This window comes from Oncorhynchus clarkii, chromosome 27, assembly GCF_045791955.1.
Source record: "Oncorhynchus clarkii lewisi isolate Uvic-CL-2024 chromosome 27, UVic_Ocla_1.0, whole genome shotgun sequence".
Classification (NCBI taxonomy): Eukaryota; Metazoa; Chordata; class Actinopteri; order Salmoniformes; family Salmonidae; genus Oncorhynchus; species Oncorhynchus clarkii.
The window spans coordinates 39,800,025-39,820,778 of NC_092173.1; positions in this window are offsets into that span (position 1 = coordinate 39,800,025).

A 20,754-nucleotide genomic window follows, 5' to 3' on the forward strand; every position below is an offset into this window, starting at 1 on the left:
GCTGTGATTGAGAGTCCCATTGGGCAATGCAAGAAGCTTGGATATGCATATAGATAGAAAGCCCTCTAAAGTTTCCAAAACTGATACAATAATGTCTGTGAGTATAACAGACCTAATATGGCAAGACAATCCATCCAGAATTTTATTTTTTGAGCTCACCACTGAATACAATGGCTGGGAATGGGAATATAAAAGGAAGACCTCTCAGATTGCAGTTCCTAGGGCTTCCACTAGATGTCAACAGTCTTTAGAAAGATTTTCAGTTGAAACATGAGCTAGAATTTGAAGTATTAGTAATTGGCTCCCATTTTGGCTGTAGTATTTGTTGCTGTCATGTTCTGACCATAGTTCTTGTGTGTTTTCCTTGTTTTAGTGTTGGTCAGGACGTGAGCTGAGTGGGCATTCTATGTTGTGTGTCTGGTTTGTCTATTTCTATGTTTGGCCTGATATGGTTCTCAATCAGAGGCAGGTGTTAGTCATTGTCTCTGATTAGGAACCATATTTAGGTAGCCTGTTTTGTGTTGGGATTTGTGGGTGGTTGTTTCCTGTCTTTGTGTTTTATGCACCAGTTAGGACTGTTTCGGTTTTCACGTTTATTGTTTTGTATCCTGTTCATGTTTGAGTTACCTTATTAAATTAACATGAACTCAAACAACGCTGCGTTTTGGTCGGCCTCTCCTTCCCAGGAAGAAAGCCGTTACAGTTGCGTGTTCCGGTGAGGGCGTGCACTTCGTTTTTTATCTCCGGCAATGGTCTCCGGTATTCTCTGTCTTAAATTGTATTGTTTATTTACATATTAGGGTACCTGATGATTGATTAGGAATGTTGTTTGATATGTTTGGAAGAAGTTTATTGGTAACTTACGGGATTCATTTGTATGCATTTTGAATGCATTTTGAATGATGGAAACCGGTGGATTACTGAGTCAAGCGCACCAATGAAACACCAATGAAACATACTTTTTTGACTTATAAAGAAGGACTCGAACAAAAGGACCATTTGTTATGTACCTGGGTGTCATGCGCTGGCCATAGAGAGGCTTTTTATTCTCTATTTTGGTTAGGCCAGGGTGTGACTAGGGTGGGCATTCTATGTCATTTTTTCTATGTTTTGTATTTCTATGTCTTGGCCTGGTATGGTTCTCAATCTGGGACAGCTGTCTATCATTGTCTCTAATTGAGAACAATACTTAGGTACCCTTTTCCCCCACCTGTTTTGTGGGAAGTTAACTTTTTTCAGGGCACAAAGCCCAAAGCTTCACGGTTTGGTTTTGTTCTTTGTTTTGTCGGCGTCATTTTTAATAAAAAGCAAATGTACGCTTACCATGCTGCACCTTGGTCCAGTCCTTTAGCCAGCTGTGACACTGGGTCCCTTGTGATTGCAACTAGATGAAGATCGTCAAAGGGAAGTGATTTATTTTATCTCTATTTCTGACTTTCATGACGCCTCTGTTTGGTTGGAAAATGTATGTAAGGTAATGAATGCTCTTGTGTGCGGGGCGCAGTTCTCAGAAAATCGCATGGTGTGCTTTCGCCATAAATGCTTTTTGAAATCTGATGAAATGAGGCTGGATTAACAAGAAGATACGCTTTTAAATGATGTATGACACTTCAGTTTTCATGAATGTTTAATATTCAGATTTCTGTCATTGGAATTTCGCGCTCTGCAATTTCACCGAGGTGGGACGCTAGCTTCCCAATGATCTGTAAGGAATTAACTGACTTGCTTAGAGTTAATTAGGGCTAGCTGTCCCGCTAGAGGAACACAAGCCGACAACTTCCGGTGAAATTGGAGGGCTCGCAATTCAAATAAATATTTGTAATATTAAATATTAACGAACATACAAGTGTCTTACATCATTTAAAAGCGTAACTTCTTGTTAATCTAACTGCGTTGTCAGATTTCAATAAGGCTTTATGGCGAAAGTATCCATGCGATTGTCTGAAGACAGTGCCCCACATCAACATATTTTTCAACCAGCACAGGTTTCACAAAATCACAAATAGCGATTAAATAAATCACTTACATTTGAAGATCATCCTCTGTTTGCAATCCCAAGGGTCCCAGCTACAACATGAAAGGTTGTTTTGCTCGATAAAATGCTTCTTATATCCCAAAAAGTCAGTTTAGTTAGCGCCACTGATTTCAGTAATCCACACGTTCAACATGCAGACAAAGTTAAAGCTAAACTTCATCCAAACAAGTCAAAAGACATTTCTATTCATCCTCAGGTACTTAAAACGTAAATAAAATATTTCATACGGAAAGTAGTATGTTCAACAGGAAAGGAAAATTCGTAAGCGCGCTCCCTCTCCCTCGCTAGCCAAATTTACTTCAGGTGGTATCCTAAGAAAAACTCAAAATACTTGTTTGTTTTTCAGAAAAGGAGCCTGAAACCTTGAATAAAGACTGTTGACATCTAGTGGAAGCCATATCAATTGCAATCTGGGAGACGGATACACATAGAAACAGTAGGTTTACATAATAGGAGCCTGGGAGCTCAAAAAATAAAAATTCTGATTTTCTTCAGATTTTTGCCTGACATTTAAGTCTCAGACATTTTTCAATATTTTCGGAAACTTCAAAGTGTTTTCTATCCAATGCTGCCAATTATATGCATATCCTGGCTTCTGGGCCTGAGTAACAGGCAGTTTACTTTGGGCACGTCAATCAGGCGGAAATTCAGGAAACTAGACGCTATCTCAGAGAGGTTTTAAAAATAAAACAAATGTGTTTTAAATGGCCTTGACAGCTTTTTCCCACTCTTGTCATTCTCTCATCCATCTTCATGAGCTTTTCCAACAGTCTTGAAGGAGTTCCCACATATGTTGAGCATGTGTTGGCTGCTTATCCTTCACTCTGCATTCGAACTCATCCCAAACCATCTCAATTGGGTTGTGGGGTGATTGTGGAGGTCAGGTCATCAAATGCAGCACTCCATCACTCTCCTTGGTCAAATAGCCCTTACACAGACTGTTTTGGGTTATTATCCTGGTGAAAAACAAATTATAGACCCACTAAGTGCCAACCAGATGGGATGGAGTATCACTGGGATGGGGTATCAATGCTTCACGGAGGGAACCACACAGGTAGAGATCATTCATTCACCTACTCTGCATCTCACAAAGACAGTTGTTGGAACCAAAAATCTCAAATTTGGACTCATCAGACCAAATGACAGATTTCCACCGGTCTACTGTCCATTGCTCGTGCTTCTTGGCCTAAGCAAGTCTATTAATCTTGTTTGTGTCCTTTAGTTCTAGCAGCAATTCGACCATGAAGGCCTGATTCACACGGTCTACTCTGAACAGTTGATGTTGAGATGTGTCTGTTACGTGAGTGAACTCCATGAAGCATTTATTTGGCTGCAATTTCTGAGGCTGGTAATTCTAATGAACTTTGTCGTTGAAATTTCCTTAATTACCAAATGATGAGAGAGCAAATCACACACCAGTCAGAGTTATGCTTAATCTTCACCTTTAATAATAATTAAGCTTTTGCAATAGCATTTTGACTTTCAACATTTCAGTATCTCTAATGAAAAGTTGAGAGTGGTCAACATAATGGCAAGTGGGATCCTTTATAGCAAAGATCCACCCCCCCTAGACGACATGACAAACCACAGGTCTTAGGAACTTACACAAAGAAAGACTTTACTTCAGAGAGGAATATCCCCTAGCCAGACAGAGTTGGCTATAAATTATCGTTCAGTTTGGTCTCCTAAACAAAGCTCTTATCTCGTCCTTGGTACAAAATGGTACCAAGACATTACCCCCACCCTATGATATATATCCAATTGTCATTTAGATACAACCAATTCTAAATACAACCAATCCTGGACAAACTCACAGAGAGGAACGTGAGGCTCTAGGTCAAGATAGGGGCAACAAGAGAGGGAGCATAGAATGATTCCAGACACTGCCATCCTCCTCTCCCCGATGGGAAAAGTAGAGAGTGACTGGCACACAGACACAGTGGAGCAAAATATAATTGGTTTCCCATTAATCATCTTTTTACATGTTTTAAAATATATGTTTACACATGATGACACCTTGACCTCTCCCCTCTCTGCGGCCCAAGCAACTTAGTCCTGACAGAGAACAGATAACTGCCAATGGCCACCACCATAGTACAACAAAATACATTCTTATGAGAAATAACTCATAAGCATATCATGAAAATAAAACATCCTATCTATGTTATCCAACTAATTCTGATTAATCCCCAACATGCCCCTCTCAAGGGACTCAGTCCCTTCTGAAGAATCAGAATAGTAACATGGCACCTTACTAACAGTATTTGCAGAGTATATAATACAATTTTAAAATCCATAATCAAAATTTAAAGATAATAAAGAATCAAATCCCTTCAATGTAAGTATTCACCCTTCAGAAACTGAGTTTACAATGTTTATACCATAATACAGACTTGCACCTGTTTAAACATTCAGAATAATACATTTGTTGAGTAAAAAATAAAAATAACAAAACATATAAATGCTCCCAAAATTAGAAGAGAACCCAGTGTCTAAACACAGGCCTCAATACAACCTATAGGACAGTCATCCCTCTAAATCCTCATGCTTAGAATTGGGTTCCTCACTATCAGAGATATAGTCAGGAATAGGGAATGGGTCAGGGAAATCATTCATGTACAGTGAACCCTCTCTATCTACACTGTCCAGTGAGAATATTTCACTGTGTTCACCTGATTGTTGTCCATCAATCTCAGATTCCTCATCTACACCTACTTAATTTGCAAGCAAGGGCATAGTAAGAACAACATCAACCACTTTATTAAACAATTTCTTCACACAAATGATAATTAGCAACAGAGCAATCAGTAATATTAGACCACAGATGAACCAGTGGAAAATGGTCGCAGCCCAAGCATCAAACACTGACTGAACCCATCCTAACGGATTCCAGTTGATGTCAGGCTGGTGTTCCCTTTCGAGAACACCCCTAAGCTCTTTCAAATGTTCCACTACAATAGGGTGAATTGTCATCTCCCTGGGGTATAAATGTACAACAGTGATCTCCTATAACTTGACACACCCCTCCTTCACGTGCTAGCAACATGTCAAGTGCCACCCTATTTTGTGTTGCCATGAGTTGAGTGGCTTGTAATTCTGGTCTTATCATAGAAAACCCTGCAGTGGTCAAACTATCCAACTCATGTGCATTCTCCGATGCCCCATACCAGGGGATTAAACCACGGCAGAACTTTTCCAATTTCGAGGATCGTCGAGAGTCACTAGGGACATTATTGTATTGCGAGATGTCCCTCTTAATTAGTCTTAACCTGCTTGGAATAGAGGAATTAGTTTTATGCATTACCACAAGGGAGATGTTTAGTTTACCAAAAATACAGCACCCTGTCCAATTTGTGGGTAGGTAGAGATAAGCTTTATCACCACAAATCCAATAATGATCAGTAAATGTGAACAACCAATGTGAACAATCAAATCCCCCCCGTAAATCTTTTGTTGATGACAAATTACCATTAATGCATTTATCCCTCAGTGTTCTACCTAGTGAAGGTTGACCCCCTGTGTTCTCATTGGACAAGAGTGCCTCTAGTGCACATAGAGTGTCTTTAATGCTGACCTCTACTGAATACTGTAAGAATGGGGAGATCGCTGAATGTGGAAACAAGCTACATACATAACAGGAGGTATTTCCTAACATCAGTTCAGTCTTTACTGTATAGTTAAGCAGTGACCACCAAGTGTTTCCCTCGTGATTCCTACTGTGATGCTCATCAAGTGGATGCATTGACCTTCTTCTTCTTTCGATATGGGAGAGGCTATTGTTTGCTGGACTCCTGTCCTGAGCCTGCCGTTGGCTCGAGCTGGAGTGGCTGTTATATAAGTCCCGCAGTGGGACTGAATGGTTATCAGTCGAGTCCGTACCATGTTGTCTTTCCAGGACCGGTTGTCCTTGAGTCACTGTCCATATGGCAACTGTAATGAGAAGGCTCAAGACCAGAGCAAGAAACATGATGCGTAGAGTCTGGGGCTGATCGTCCCATCTAGTCGGTGACTTCCGGAGTCTCTGGTCCTCCATCCTCAGGGTCTGGTGGGCAGTATGGCACCTTCCTGCAGTAATTGGCGTGGATCCAAGTAGACCTCTCAGCTACGCGAACAGCAGTGGGGGTAATCAGCATCGCCTGGTATGGTCCAGTCCACCTCTGCTGGTTCCAATGCTTTCGTCTCAGGTCTTTCACCACCACCCAGTCACTTGGTTGCAGTTTGTGCAGGATCACCACCAGTGGCTTGGGTAGAGCCGCTTTCACCCTGGGGAAAATAGCCTTCAGAACATTGTTTAGAGCAGTACAATAACTTACCATGTCATCGTCACAGCCCATCAGTGTCAGCTTGTTCTGTGGGAAGGGAGAATTAATCATCCTCATTGGTCTACCTGTCAGAACCTCATGAGGAGCCAATCTAGTGGTTCTGTGGGGCCTCCTTCGCATGTACACCAGAGCCAGGGGGATCACAGTGACCCAAGAAAGCCCCGTCTCTGCCATAAGCTTCACCATCTTAGATTTCAGCGTTTGATTAGCGCGTTCAATTAAACTACCGGATTGCGGCCTATGGGTCCTGAGGTCTATCTGCAAACTCTCAGACAAGTTCTGTATCAACAGGTTTACAAAGTGGGAGCCATTGTCGCTGGTTAATTTAGATGGTAACCCCCACCTTGGGATGATCTCCCTAAGGAGATTCTTGGCTACTGCCATAGCAGTGGAATGTCGACATGGGAATGCCTCTACCCACTTGGAGAAGGCATCCACTATCACCAGACAACATTTGTAACCTTGACAAGGAGAGAGTTCAATAAAATCCATCATTATGTGTTCAAATGGTCCTTCAGGGGTCGGATGAGCCGACAGTGGCATGGGAATACCTCTTCCCATGTTGTTAGTCATACAAATCACACATTTTGCACAAAATTGTTCAGCAAACACAGAAAACCCAGGTGCAAACCAAAATGTATTTACAAAATCAACAACTCCCCCCTTTGACATATGATTTCTTCCATGTGACATCTTAGCTAAGTAGGGGAAACATGAACGTGGTAAGACTGTTAGCCCAGCCGGGCCCAGCCAGAGTTTCTGCACCTGGTCATATGTACATAGTCGTTTCCACTTCCTCAACTCAATAGGACCTACAGAGGATTGCAAGTCAGAGATATCAGTGGGAGAGAAGAGGTTACTATCAGGAAGTAAAACCATCTGTAACACAGGGGCCTCCAAGGAGACAGCTGCTGCCTTAGCTGCCAAGTCAGCCATAGCATTACCTTTGGAGACAGGGTCGGAAGAGTTAGCATGAGCAAGGCACTTACAAACAGCAATTTCAGAAGGGAGCAATATAGCTTTTAGCAAGTTATCAACAAGTTTTGAATGAGAGATCGCCTTACCAGAGGAGGTCAGGAAGCAGATATGCCTTTGGAGGTCAGGAAGCCGCGCTGTTTCCACAGAGTACCAAAATCATGTACCACACCAAAGGCATATCTGCTATCTGTATAGATTGTAGCAGACTGGCCTTTATCTAATATGCAAGCTCTAGTGAGTGCAAAGAGTTCTGCTGCTTGAGCAGAAAGGTGGGAGGGTAATTTAGCACTTTCCAGTGTGGTTGAGGCAGCAGTAACCGCATACAAAATCAAACAACAAACCAGACCTCTGGCCACACTGTCCAGCTGTTTGGAATAATACCCAACTGGGTGCTGCTTTCCTCCATGTTCCTGTGTTAAAACAGATGACATAAAACCATTCACAAACAAAAAGGTTAAAAGGTTTAGAATGGTCAGGGAGCCCCAAACAGGGAGAAGTAGTCATGAGTTGTTTTAGTCTGGTCAGAGCAGTCGGTCCCTCTGGTGTCCACTTAATTTTGTCACTCATAGCCATTTTGTGGCCATAAATAAGGTCAGGAAGCAGCTGCACCACCTCAGCATAGTCAGGTAACCACGCCCTACAATACCCTGCCATACCAGTCAATGACATCATGTGTCGTTTAGTAACCGGCTGTGGGACAGAGAGAATAGCCTGTATCCTCTCTTTACCCAGCTGCCTGCCATTGGGAGAGATGTCATGACCCAAATACCTCACTGCCTGTGAAACCAACTGTAACTACTTCTTTGAAACTTTGTGGCCATTCTCAGCGAGAAATATCAACAGAGCCCGAGTATCAGTTTCACAAGTTTCCATTGAGCTGGAGCACAACAACAAATCATCCACATACTGAATCAGAGTGCTGCCCTCAGGGGGTATAAAACCCTCCAGATTTTGTGCTAAAGCCGCTGAAAAAATTGCGGAGGATTCCACGTAACCCATTGGAGCCACGGTCCAAGTAAATCGCTTTCCTAGAAACGTGAAAGCAAACCAGAACTGAGATTATGGTGCCACTGGAATACTGAAAAATGCATTTGTCAAATCAATCACAGAGTACCACTCTGCTGTGGGTGGTACCGCCCCCAACAGTGTAGTAACATTAGGAACCACCGGGGCACGGGCAAAAACTGCAGCGTTCACAGGCCTTAAAGTCCTGGACAAATCTCCAATCACCTGAAGGTTTTCTAACAGGCAAGATAGGGGTGTTACAGGGTGATTCTGGACAGGGAATTAAAGCACCATTAGCTAACAAGGATGCATAAACAGGTGTAATACCTGCTATTGCCTCCTCACTGAGTGGATACTGTGCTCTAGACGGGCGCCTGGTATCTTTAGGAGTGACTACCATTGGCTCAGCTCCCTTTATTCTCCTAAAATCATACTTGTCCCTTGCCCATAGGCATTCAGGGACCCCTCTCAGGAGGGGTGAGTCTTCACTCAACAACATGATATTGGTAGAAAAAGAAACCTGATCAACACCATGCACACCCCTCTCAGTTGGTGTTCTCCAACTGAGTGGGTAACAACTTGTCAGTGTGCTGGATGAATAAATTGACCCATCAGGGCGCATCTCCCAGTCTGTAGCATCATCCAAGCATTTCATCCAAATTCCAGTGTCCACCCATTCTACTCTGTCTGATTTTGCCAGGGACACATGTGGTGCGCTATCCTCAAACAGGTAGAGCTCTTTCTGTGCAGGGGTTAGATTAACCCCTAAAGCACAGAAATCACTGCTACAGTATAAACCCTCACACTGCACTGACTCATTCTGCAATGTATCACACAGCCAGTGTTTCTCATAATGGAGATCTCTTGTCAATGGTGAAAAATGGGAGTTGCAATGTAAGCCTGCTTCAGACATGAAACTGCTCTCGTGGCTCCAATGGGTTTTGGCAATTGAGAAAACACGAGCAATATTGGGCACCTCATCATCAACATCCCATGCATAATACCAGTCACAACACTCAGACATTAACATCAATTGCTCCCCCACTTCCTCCTCTTCCTCATGAATAACAGTTTAACCGGTTCGGCCACATGTTATGTTGATGCCAAGTTTACACAGGAGGTCCCTGCCCATCAGATTGACAGGACAGTGGTCAGAGTAGAGAAATTGATGTTGACACTTCTCCTCACAAAAGGAGACAGGCAGAGGCATAGTTACCTGCTCTCTGAGTGGGAGGCCTGAAGCCCCTATAGTTTTGACTATTTCATTAGACATGGGAGGTTTTATCATACCCTTGCAGTTAATGACAGACATAGCAGCCCCAGTATCAACAAGAAATATGAATGACTCACCATTGACGCAAGCCTCCACTGTTGGCTCTACTCTCGGAAGGGTGTGACACTTTAAAAACAAATGCTCTTGTTGCTCTGAGGATTTTAGCACACCTGTCCCTGTCTTCTCATCATGTCAATACTCCTCCTCCTGTCCCTGTCCTGGATTGTACAGGGTCGTCTGTGCCGGCGGCCCCGTCTGCCAGGCTCCAGTTTGTCCTCTGTCTGGAGGGACTCCTTGTGGTCCCCACTGTTGCTGTTGCTGGACCCCGTGAGGTGGCCCGACCTGCCATTGGTTGGGAGGTGGCTGCCACGGCTGTTGTTGGAATGGGGCTGTCCATGCATGTGCTCCTTTTCCTCCTCTTCTTGCCCCCTTCTCTCGGGCCCCTCTTCTCGGTCCGCCCCTGTCTTTGTTCCTCTGTGGATTCGTTGGCTCAGAGCAGTCAGCAGCAAAATGACCCGGCGTTGTAGCACCTGCGCACTCCACCCCCTCGTCCTGTCCCTGCTAGGGCTGCTCCCTGATAAAACGCCATCTGAGCAGCCTGTAGTTTCTGTGTCTTTACTTTTTCTTCCTTTGTTTTTTCTTCCTTCTGAGTACTTTGTTGTCTCTCAGCATGCTTGCAGTGCTGTACCACCGTTGCTAATGGCTCAGTCTCCCAACTGATGCAGGTAGTCCTCACAGCTTTCTCCAGGCCCGGTGTCAGACCCCTCACCAGGGCGTCTTTCAGCATATCCCCATATGCATGTTCGTTTGGTCTGATACCACTGTGTAGCCTGAAACAGGTCTCAAGTCTCTTTCTGAAAGCCTCCAGGCCCTCATCTTTCTTCATAGTGCATTCTCTGATAGCAGTCCAGTCAGTCTTAGTTGGATACATCTCCACAATCCTGGCCAGCAGCGCCGTTATCTGGTCCTGATATGCGCCATTCTCAGCCCACAGGTAGTTGCAATCAAACTGTCCCTGTACATCCGCCCACCTGAGTCCCAGTTTCTTTTTTACAGATATGGGCTATCTCAGCAGCAGATGGTTTGTACTGACCCACCAATACCCTCATCTCTGCTGAATATTTCACAGCGTCCTTACATGGGTCTGATAGGTCCTCTACAATGTCTTTGATTTCATCATGTCTCCACGTCCTCTGGAGATACACAATGGGGTTCCATGCTGCGGCGGCAGCAGCATTAGCATCATCATGTCGAGGCTGAGGGTTAGGACAGGCCATCAGAGGGTATTGATGATACATGTCTGATGCTGGGTCGTATGGGAAGGGGGTAGAGACACGCCTCTCCGTCCTGGCCCGTAGACGGTCCTTCAACGGGGGAGTCAGCTGGGGTGCCCCTCCGTCCTCAGTTTCCTCAATGGAGCTGAGTGGAGGAGCCTTGAGAAAAGGATTGTTGATTTTTTTCCCTTCTGGCGTGCTCCCCCCACTGCGCCTCCAGTGAGACTGGCCGGAGTCGCTCCAGACCCTGTCAGGACTTCAGCCAGGCTCCGTGCCAGACGATCAATCACTGTGGTGTTGGGAGAGACAGGGGGTGGGGCTGCAGGTTGTAGTGGTCTTGCATCCAGCGGATCAGCAGGAGGCGCCTGAGGAGGAGGGAGGTCCGGCAACACTGTGTAGAGAGTTTGAGGAGTACAGTAGGGAGGGGGACAGTCTCTGTCATCATCATCCTTCCTATTCCTTCTCACTGTTTCATCTTTCCCCTTCTTTTCTCCTTCCTCAGTCTGAACTACCATATTCTGACAGGGTTTTCCCTGAAATGTGTCCTGTCTTTTCTTCCGTTTGTCAGCTTCCCTTTCCCATTTCCTGAATTTCACCCAGTCAATTTGATCCTTTTTTCCTAGTTTACCTTCCTTCTCTACCAATCTCTGTCTTATCTCGTCTAACAGCGTCACACTTAGTGTCCCTGTCAAAGGAAAACCACCCTCTCTATGCCATAGAAGTACCTGTTCCAGAATATCCCTACCCCATTTATCTACCATAACCTTCAAGGCTCCAGTAGGAGGGTCCGGAATGCCTGGTTCTTTGCACTCGCGCGCGCCCATGGCTCCTTAGTCTCACCACACACACACAATCTCACTCCCACTCTCACACACACACACACACACACACACAGGGAGAGAAAACAGTTACAACAGGAATTCCTTAAGTACTTCATACAGAATTTTACTGATCACCCACACAGGATTTGTCAGATGCCCACACAGAACATCAGAACATAAAAAGGTAACCCACACAGAGTCAACCTACCACGCCCACACAGAACGCTCCTACAAAATACTCACACAGAGTAACCCAGGGCATACCTGGCTAGCACATTTAAAATAATTGGAATTCACCACCTCTGAGGGTCACTTAGACAATCACACAGACACACAGAATGAGGTCCTTCTTCCACTAGGGCTTCTACAAGCTCTAAGTCCTATCCAACTCAACTTCAAGTGTGGTTTGCTCATCTCACCTCTTTTTTTTCTTCTTTTTTTTACTATGTTCGGGATGTGGTATCCACTCGGCTCGCTGCCTCTCCGATCTTAGGTTGGTCCATCTGCTCCGTTCCCGAAGTGTGGTCTCCCTGAGATCCCGAGTTTGAGGGATCCCTTGTGCACGATTACCTAGGTCGTCAGGAGCGGTCACCGAGTGAAGATTCACATCCCATCCCCATCGCCAAATGTCGTGGACATTTCCTTAATTACCAAATGATGAGAGAGCAAATCACACACCAGTCAGAGTTATGCTTAATCTTCACTTTTAATAATAATTAAGCTTTTGCAATAGCATTTTGACTTTCAACAGTTCAGTATCTCTAATGAAAAGTTGAGAGTGGTCAACATAATGGCAAGTGGGATCCTTTATAGCAAAGATCCACCCCCCCTAGACGACATGACAAACCACAGGTCTTAGGAACTTACACAAAGAAAGACTTTACTTCAGAGAGGAATATCCCCTAGCCAGACAGAGTTGGCTATAAATTATCGTTCAGTTTGGTCTCCTAAACAAAGCTCTTATCTCGTCCTTGGTACAAAATGGTACCAAGACATTACCCCCACCCTATGATATATATCCAATTGTCATTTAGATACAACCAATTCTAAATACAACCAATCCTGGACAAACTCACGGAGAGGAACGTGAGGCTCTAGGTCAAGATAGGGGCAACAAGAGAGGGAGCATAGAATGATTCCAGACACTGCCATCCTCCTCTCCCCGATGGGAAAAGTAGGGAGTGACTGGCACACAGACACAGTAGAGCAAAATATAATTGGTTTCCCATTAATCATCTCTTCACATGGTTTAAAATATATGTTTACACATGATGACACCTTGACCTCTCCCCTCTCTGCGGCCCAAGCAACTTAGTCCTGACAGAGAACAGATAACTGCCAATGGCCACCACCATAGTACAACAAAATACATTCTTATGAGAAATAACTCATAAGCATATCATGAAAATAAAACATCCTCTCTATGTTACCCAACTAATTCTGATTAATCCCCAACAACTTATCCTCTGCAGCAGAGGTAACTCTGGGTCTTCCTTTCCTGTGGTGGGCCTCATGAGAGCCATTTTCATCATTGCGCTTGATGGTTGTTGCAAATGTTCCGTATTGACTAAAATGAATGTCTTAAAGTAATTATGGACTGTTGTTCTCTTTGCTTATTTGAGCTGTTCTTGTCATGATATGGACTTGGTCTAGGGCTATCTTCTGTATTCCACCCCTACCTTGTCACGATTTAACTGATTGTCTCAAATGCATAAAGAAGGAAATCAATTCCACAATACAATTTTAACAAGGAAAACATGTTAATTAAAATGCATTCCAGGTGACTACTTCATGAAGCTGGTTGAGAGAATACCAACAGTGTTCAAAGCTGTCATCAAGGCAAAGGGTGGCTATTTTGAAGAATCACAAATATAAAATATATTTAGATTTTTTTAACACTTTTTTTAGTTACTACATGATTCTAAATGTGTTACTTCATAGTTTTGATGCCTTCACTATTATTCTACAATGTAGAAAATAGTAAAAAATAAATAAAAACCCTTAAATGAGTAGGTGTGTCCAAACTTTTGACTGCTAAGGTACAGGTGAAGTCTGAAGTTTACATACACCTAGCAAAATACATTTAAACTAATTTTTTTCACAATTCCCTGTCTTCTATCAGTTAGGATCACCACTTTTTTCTGAAAGTGAAATGTCAGAATAATAGTAGAGGGAATGATTTATTCAGCTTTTATTTCTTTCAACACATTCCCATTTACAACCCAGCTTTAACTTTCTGACTGATGTCTTGAGATGTTGCTTCAATATATCCACATCATTTTCCTACCTCATGATGCCATCTATTTTTTGAAGTGCACCGGTCCCTCCCGCAGCAAAGCACCCCAACAACATGATGCTGCCACCCCGTGCTTCACGGTTGGGATGGTGTTCTTCGGCTTGCAAGCCTCCCCTTTTTTCCTCCAAACATAACGATAGTCATTATGGCCAAAAAGTTATATTTCTGTTTCATCAGACCAGAGGACATTTCTCCAAAAAGTACAATCTTTGTCCCATGTGCAGTTGCAAACCGTAGTCTGGCTTTTTTTATGGCGGTTGTGGAGCAGTGGCTGAGCGGCCTTTCAGGTTATGTCGATAGAGGACTCGTTTTACTGTGAGTATAGATACTTTTGTACCTGTTTCCTCCAGCCTCTTCACAAGGTCCTTTGCTGTTGGTCCTGTGCACTTTTAAATCAAATGTAAACACCAAATCTTTCCATTTCAACTGCAACTTACTTTAGAATAAATAGTGAATCATGCAAAGATGGCCAATATTTGACGGTATCTGTATATGATATTGTTATTGTTGTGTTAGAGGATGAGATAGGGGCCTTGAGGTGTTGCCTCCACTGGGGCTGAACTATGTGGTATTAGCAGCAGCTCCTCTGTACCTGTAGAGAGTCATCCTACTGTGTGTGTGTGTGTTTGTTGGTGTGTGTGTGTGTTTGTTTAAGGTCCTGCATGTCTGCAGCAGGTAGTCTGTCTTCCTGTTTGTCTGTCTGTCTGTTTGTCATCCTGCCCTGTGATTTTGTTTACACTTTAACATCTTGAGATAGCCTGACCATCTTCGACAACGTCCTCATGTTCATGTTTGAAAATCCATTATTTGACCAAAGGTAATAATCAATTCTCTTGTTGAATGTGATGTATTTAAATGTACACAACACTAAAAACACACAAGTGACATTTGTTTATTAAGGTGGAAACATGCAGCAGCTGTTGTCCTCATAGATAATTACAGAACATTTGAGAAATACTGTCTCAGATAGTAGGCATTTTCTAAAATATGTTAAAAACATTATAATGTTGTCTTCCCCATGATATGTTTCTTGGTGTTTTGCTCCGGCCTCAGAAATATAATGAAACATTTAGGAGCAAATACGTAGAACAGTAACCAAAACTGGAGGCCAGAATAGCAAATATCTCCACAGCTATAGTGAACTTCCCAGGAGAGCTGAGACAAGCTGGGATAAAGGGGATCCAGAATGCACAGAATATGAGCATGCTGAAGGTGATGAATTTGGCCTCACTGAAGTTATCAGGCAGCTTTCGAGCCAGAAAAGCAGCATAAAGCACAAGACAGCCAGGAGTCCTATATCCAGTGGCACCTGCAATGATTAACGGGTTGTTTACATTAGGGACCAATGTGACACAATCATTTACACTGTATACTGTTATAAATGACAGCCGACAACACCTAGCATGCATTTACAAAATTCTGTGTCCATTCTAAGGAGCTGTTGTTGATAGTATGTTGCCTGTCTGCAGGTAACGAGGCATCATAGAGACCCACAGTAACTCACTCCACACCGCCATCCTCCTTCGGGTTCCACTACTACAACTAGGCCTACTTCCACTAGGTCCACTACCACTTCTACCATTAGGCCAACTACCACTAGGCCTACTACCACAACAACTACTACCACTAGGTCAACTAGCACTAGGTCTACTACCACTACTACCACTAGGCCTACTACTACTAGTCCTACTACTACTAGGTCAACTAGCGCTAGGTCAACTAGCACTAGGTCTACTACCACTACTACCACTAGGCCTACTACCACCAGGCCTACTACTTCCAAGCCTACTACTACTAGGTCAACTAGCACTAGGTCTACTACCACTACTATCACTAGGCCTACTACCACTACAACTACCACTACTACTACAACAACTATGCAAACTACCACTACTAATGCTACCACTAGGCCTACTACTACTACTACCACTACCACTTGGCCAACTACCACTACAACTACCACAACTAGGCAAATACCACAACCACAGCTACTACTATTAACACTATGCCTACTACCACAACTACTACTTATACCACTAGGCCTACTACCACTAGGCCTACTACCACTAGGCTTACTACCACTACTACCACTATGCCTATTACCACAACAAATACTACCACTTCCACTAATTCTACTAATACCACTAGGCCTATTACCACAATTACTAACACTACAACTAGTCCTACTACCACAACTACAACTAATATCACTAGGGCTACTACAACATCTACTACTACCACTACTACTACAACCACTACTACTACCACCACTAGGCCTACTACCACAACTAACTCCACTACCACCATGTCTACTACCAGTACTACTACAACTACTACCACTACTACTACTAGAACTAATACCACTACTACTACTACTAGGCCTACTACCACTACTACTACTAATTCCACTAGGCCTACAACCACTACCTCTACTACCACCAGACCTGTGTCCACTACTACAACTGCTACTACTACCACTAGGACTACTACAACTACAAATACTACCACTACCACTAATACAACTAATACCACTATAGGCCTACTACCACCATAACTACCACTACTATTAATACTACCACTAGGTCTACTACCACTAGGCCTAAAACCACTACCAGTACTACTACCACTAGGCCAACGACCTCTACTTTTACTACTACCACTAGGTCTACTACCACTAGGCCAACTATCTCTACTATTACTACTACCACTAGGTCTACTACCACAAAGCATACTACCACTACTACCACTAGGTCTACTACCACTAGGCCAACTATCTCTACTATTACTACTACCACCAGGTCTACTACCACAAAGCATACTACCACTACTACCACTAGGTCTACTACCACTAGGCCAACGACCTCTACTATTACTACTACCACTAGGTCTACTACCACAAAGCATACTACCACAACTACCACTAGGTCAACTACCTCTACTATTACTACTACTACTAGGTCTACTACCACAACTACTACTACCTCTACTACTTCAACTAGGTATACTACCACTAGGCCAACTATCTCTACTATTACTACTACCACTAGGTCTACTACCACTAGGCCAACTATCTCTACTATTACTACTACCACTAGGTCTACTACCACAAAGCATACTACCACTACTACCACTAGGTCTACTACCACTAGGCCAACTACCACTACCAGTACTACTACCACTAGGCCAACGACCTCTACTATTACTACTACCACTAGGTCTACTACCACTAGGCCAACTATCTCTACTATTACTACTACCACTAGGTCTACTACCACAAAGCATACTACCACTACTACCACTAGGTCTACTACCACCAGGCCAACTACCTCTACTATTACTACTACTACTAGGTCTACTACCACAACTACTACTACCTCTACTACTTCAACTAGGTATACTACCACAACTACTAATTCCACTTGCCCTACTACCATACCTACTACTACCACTACTACAACAACTACTACTACCACTAGGTAAACTACCACAAAGCCTACTACCACTACCACCACTAGGTATACTACCACAACTACTAATTCCACTTGCCCTACTACCACAACTACAATTTACACTACTACTAAAACTACTACTACCACTAGGTAAACTACCACTAGGCTTACTACAACTACCACCACTAGGCCTACTACCACAACTTCCACTACCACCACTAGGCCTACTACCACAACTACTACTAGGGCTACTACTACTAGGGCTACTACCACTAGGGCTACTACCACTACGGCTACTACCACAACTTCTACTACCACCACTAGGCCTACCACCACAACTACCACTAGGGCTACTACCACTAGGGCAACTACACCTAGGGCTACTTCCACTGGGGCTACTACCACAACTACTACTACCACTAGGGCTACTACCAGTAGGGCTAATACTGCAACTACTACTACCACCACAACTACTAATACCACTAGGGCTACTACCACTAGGGCTACTACCACAACTACTACTACAACTAGGTCTACTACCACAACGACTATCACAACTACTACTAATACCACTAGGCCTAATACTACAACTACTACCAGCACTACCACTACTACTTCAAATACTACAACTACAAACAATACCACTATGGATACTACCACTACTACTACTACTACCACTAGGCCTACTACCACTACTACTATCACTAGACCTGCTACCACAACTACCACTAGGCCTAAACCACTACCACTATAGCTATTACCACTACTATTACTACTACCACTAGGCCTACTACCACTACTACTACCACGACCACTAGGCCTACTACCTTTACTACCACTATGACTACTACGACTACTACTACTACTACCACTAAAACTACTACTACTACGACTAGGCCTACTACCACTACTACTTCTACCACTACCACTATCACTAGTACTACTACTAATACTACCACAAGTACTACTACTACCACTAGGCCTACTACCACTACTACTACTACTAGGCATACTACCGCTACCACTACTACTACTACTACTAGGCCTACTACTACTACTACCACTAGGGCTACTACCACTCCAATACTACCACTACTACTACTACTACCACTAGGGTTACTACCACTAGGGATACTACCACTAGGGCTACTACTACTACTACTACTACTAGGCCTACTACCACTACTACAGCTAGGGCTACTACCACTACTACTACTACCACTACTACTACTACTACTACTACTACTAGGCCCACTACCACTACTACTACCACTACCACTACTACTACTACTGCTAGGCCCACTACCACTACTACTACTACTAGGCCTATTACCACTACTACCACTAGTGCTACTACCACTACTACTACTAACACTACTACTACTACTACTAGGCCTACTACCACTACTACCACTAGGGATACTACTACCACTACTACTAGGCCAACTACCACTACTACTACCACTACTACCACTAGGGCAACTACCACTACTACTACTACCACTAGGCCTACTAACACTACTACTACCACTACTGCTGCTACTAGGCCTACTACCACTACTACCACTAGGGCTACTACCACTACTACTACTACCACTAGGTCCGCTACCACTACTACTACTACTACTACTACCACTAGGCCTACTACCACTACTACTGCTACCACTAGGCCTAAACCACTACTACCACTAGGGCTACCACCACTACTATTCCTACTACCACTACTACCACTATTACTACCACTAGACCTACTACCACTACTACGATTAGGGCTACCACCACTACTACTACTACCACTAGGCCTACTACCACTACTAACTATACTACCACTAGGGCTACTAACACTACTACAACTAATACCACTAAGGCTACTACCACTACTACTAATATTAGGCCTACTACTGCTAGTACTGCTACCACTACTACTACCACTACTACTACCACTAGGCCTACAGCTACTACATCTACTTCTCCTCCTTCTCCTCCTCCCGTTCCCAGGTGTTCCAAAATTGTTCTTTGACCTACTCCATAGGAGAACCCTTATTTTCCACCGCTGCTACTGTCTGTTATCATCTATGCATAGTCACTTTAATAACTCTACCTACATGTACATATTAGCTCAACTAACGGTGCACCCGCACGTTGACTCTATACTGGTACCCCCCCCTGTATATAGTCTCACTACTGTTATTTTACTGCTGCTCTTTAATTACTTGTTAATTTTATTTCTTATTCTTATCCATATTTCTTAGAATTGAATTGTTGGTTTGGGGCTTGAAAGTAAGCATTTCACCGTAAAGTCCAGACCAGTTGAATTCAGCGCGTGTGACTAAAATTTGATTTGATTTGAATTACTATTACTATTCTTTCTACCACTACTACATACATTTGGCCAGCTGAAGCGAGTCACACAATTCATAGAAAATGACCACTCTAGTGTTTTCATTTATTTGTGTCTTTCTCTAGCGTTGTGATAATTAAAATAAGACTGGAGATCCAGATGTGTTAGACAGCTGAATTGTTTATTACAACCACTGTAACATTACATGAAGGGTAGCCAATACATTACACCATACATGGAAAATACACATATATTCATTATAAGACATTTCACTGAGGCCTTGCTATGTGTTGATGGTGGTATGAATGCCACATGCCCATTGGTGTAATGACACACATTGGGTTGTGGCCCACAGGCCTATGAGGAGAGGTTTAAGAAGTCAATGTTGTTTTTGATGAGATAGTAGACCATGCTTGTCCAGAGCAGGCCTGTGAGACAGAGGCTCAGTAAGGGGCTTGTGTGTGGGCTCCTGATCTGGACCTGGACTTGACAGCAGCAGTCACTGAGGGGGTCACTGAGGGGGTCACTGAGGGGGCCTGAGGAAGCACAGCAGGCTGTCAGTGGCCGCTGGGGTAGAGCAGTGAGAAACATAGTCAAAATAATACATTTTCTTTCTGCTTCATTATTGTCTTGACTTTCATAATGTGCAACCACACCCATGTAGATATGGTTGCTTGGCATAATGTGCTGTTGGATGTTTGTTCAGGACTTTTTGTACTTATTGAACATCTATGTACCCATGAAAAATCTTGTCCACCAGCCGGCTCTTTCTCTTTCGAACCGTCTCTCACAATGTCTCATGAAGAGACAGGAATGGAGCCCATGGCAGGAGCGGATTTACATTGGCTGATATCTCAATCCTTCACCGTCCAACAAAACCCTTAGAACCTGAGTTCGGGAAATCAGGAAGAATGCACGTAGTTCTCACATGTAAACTTCATATTTTGCTCCTTTGCACAT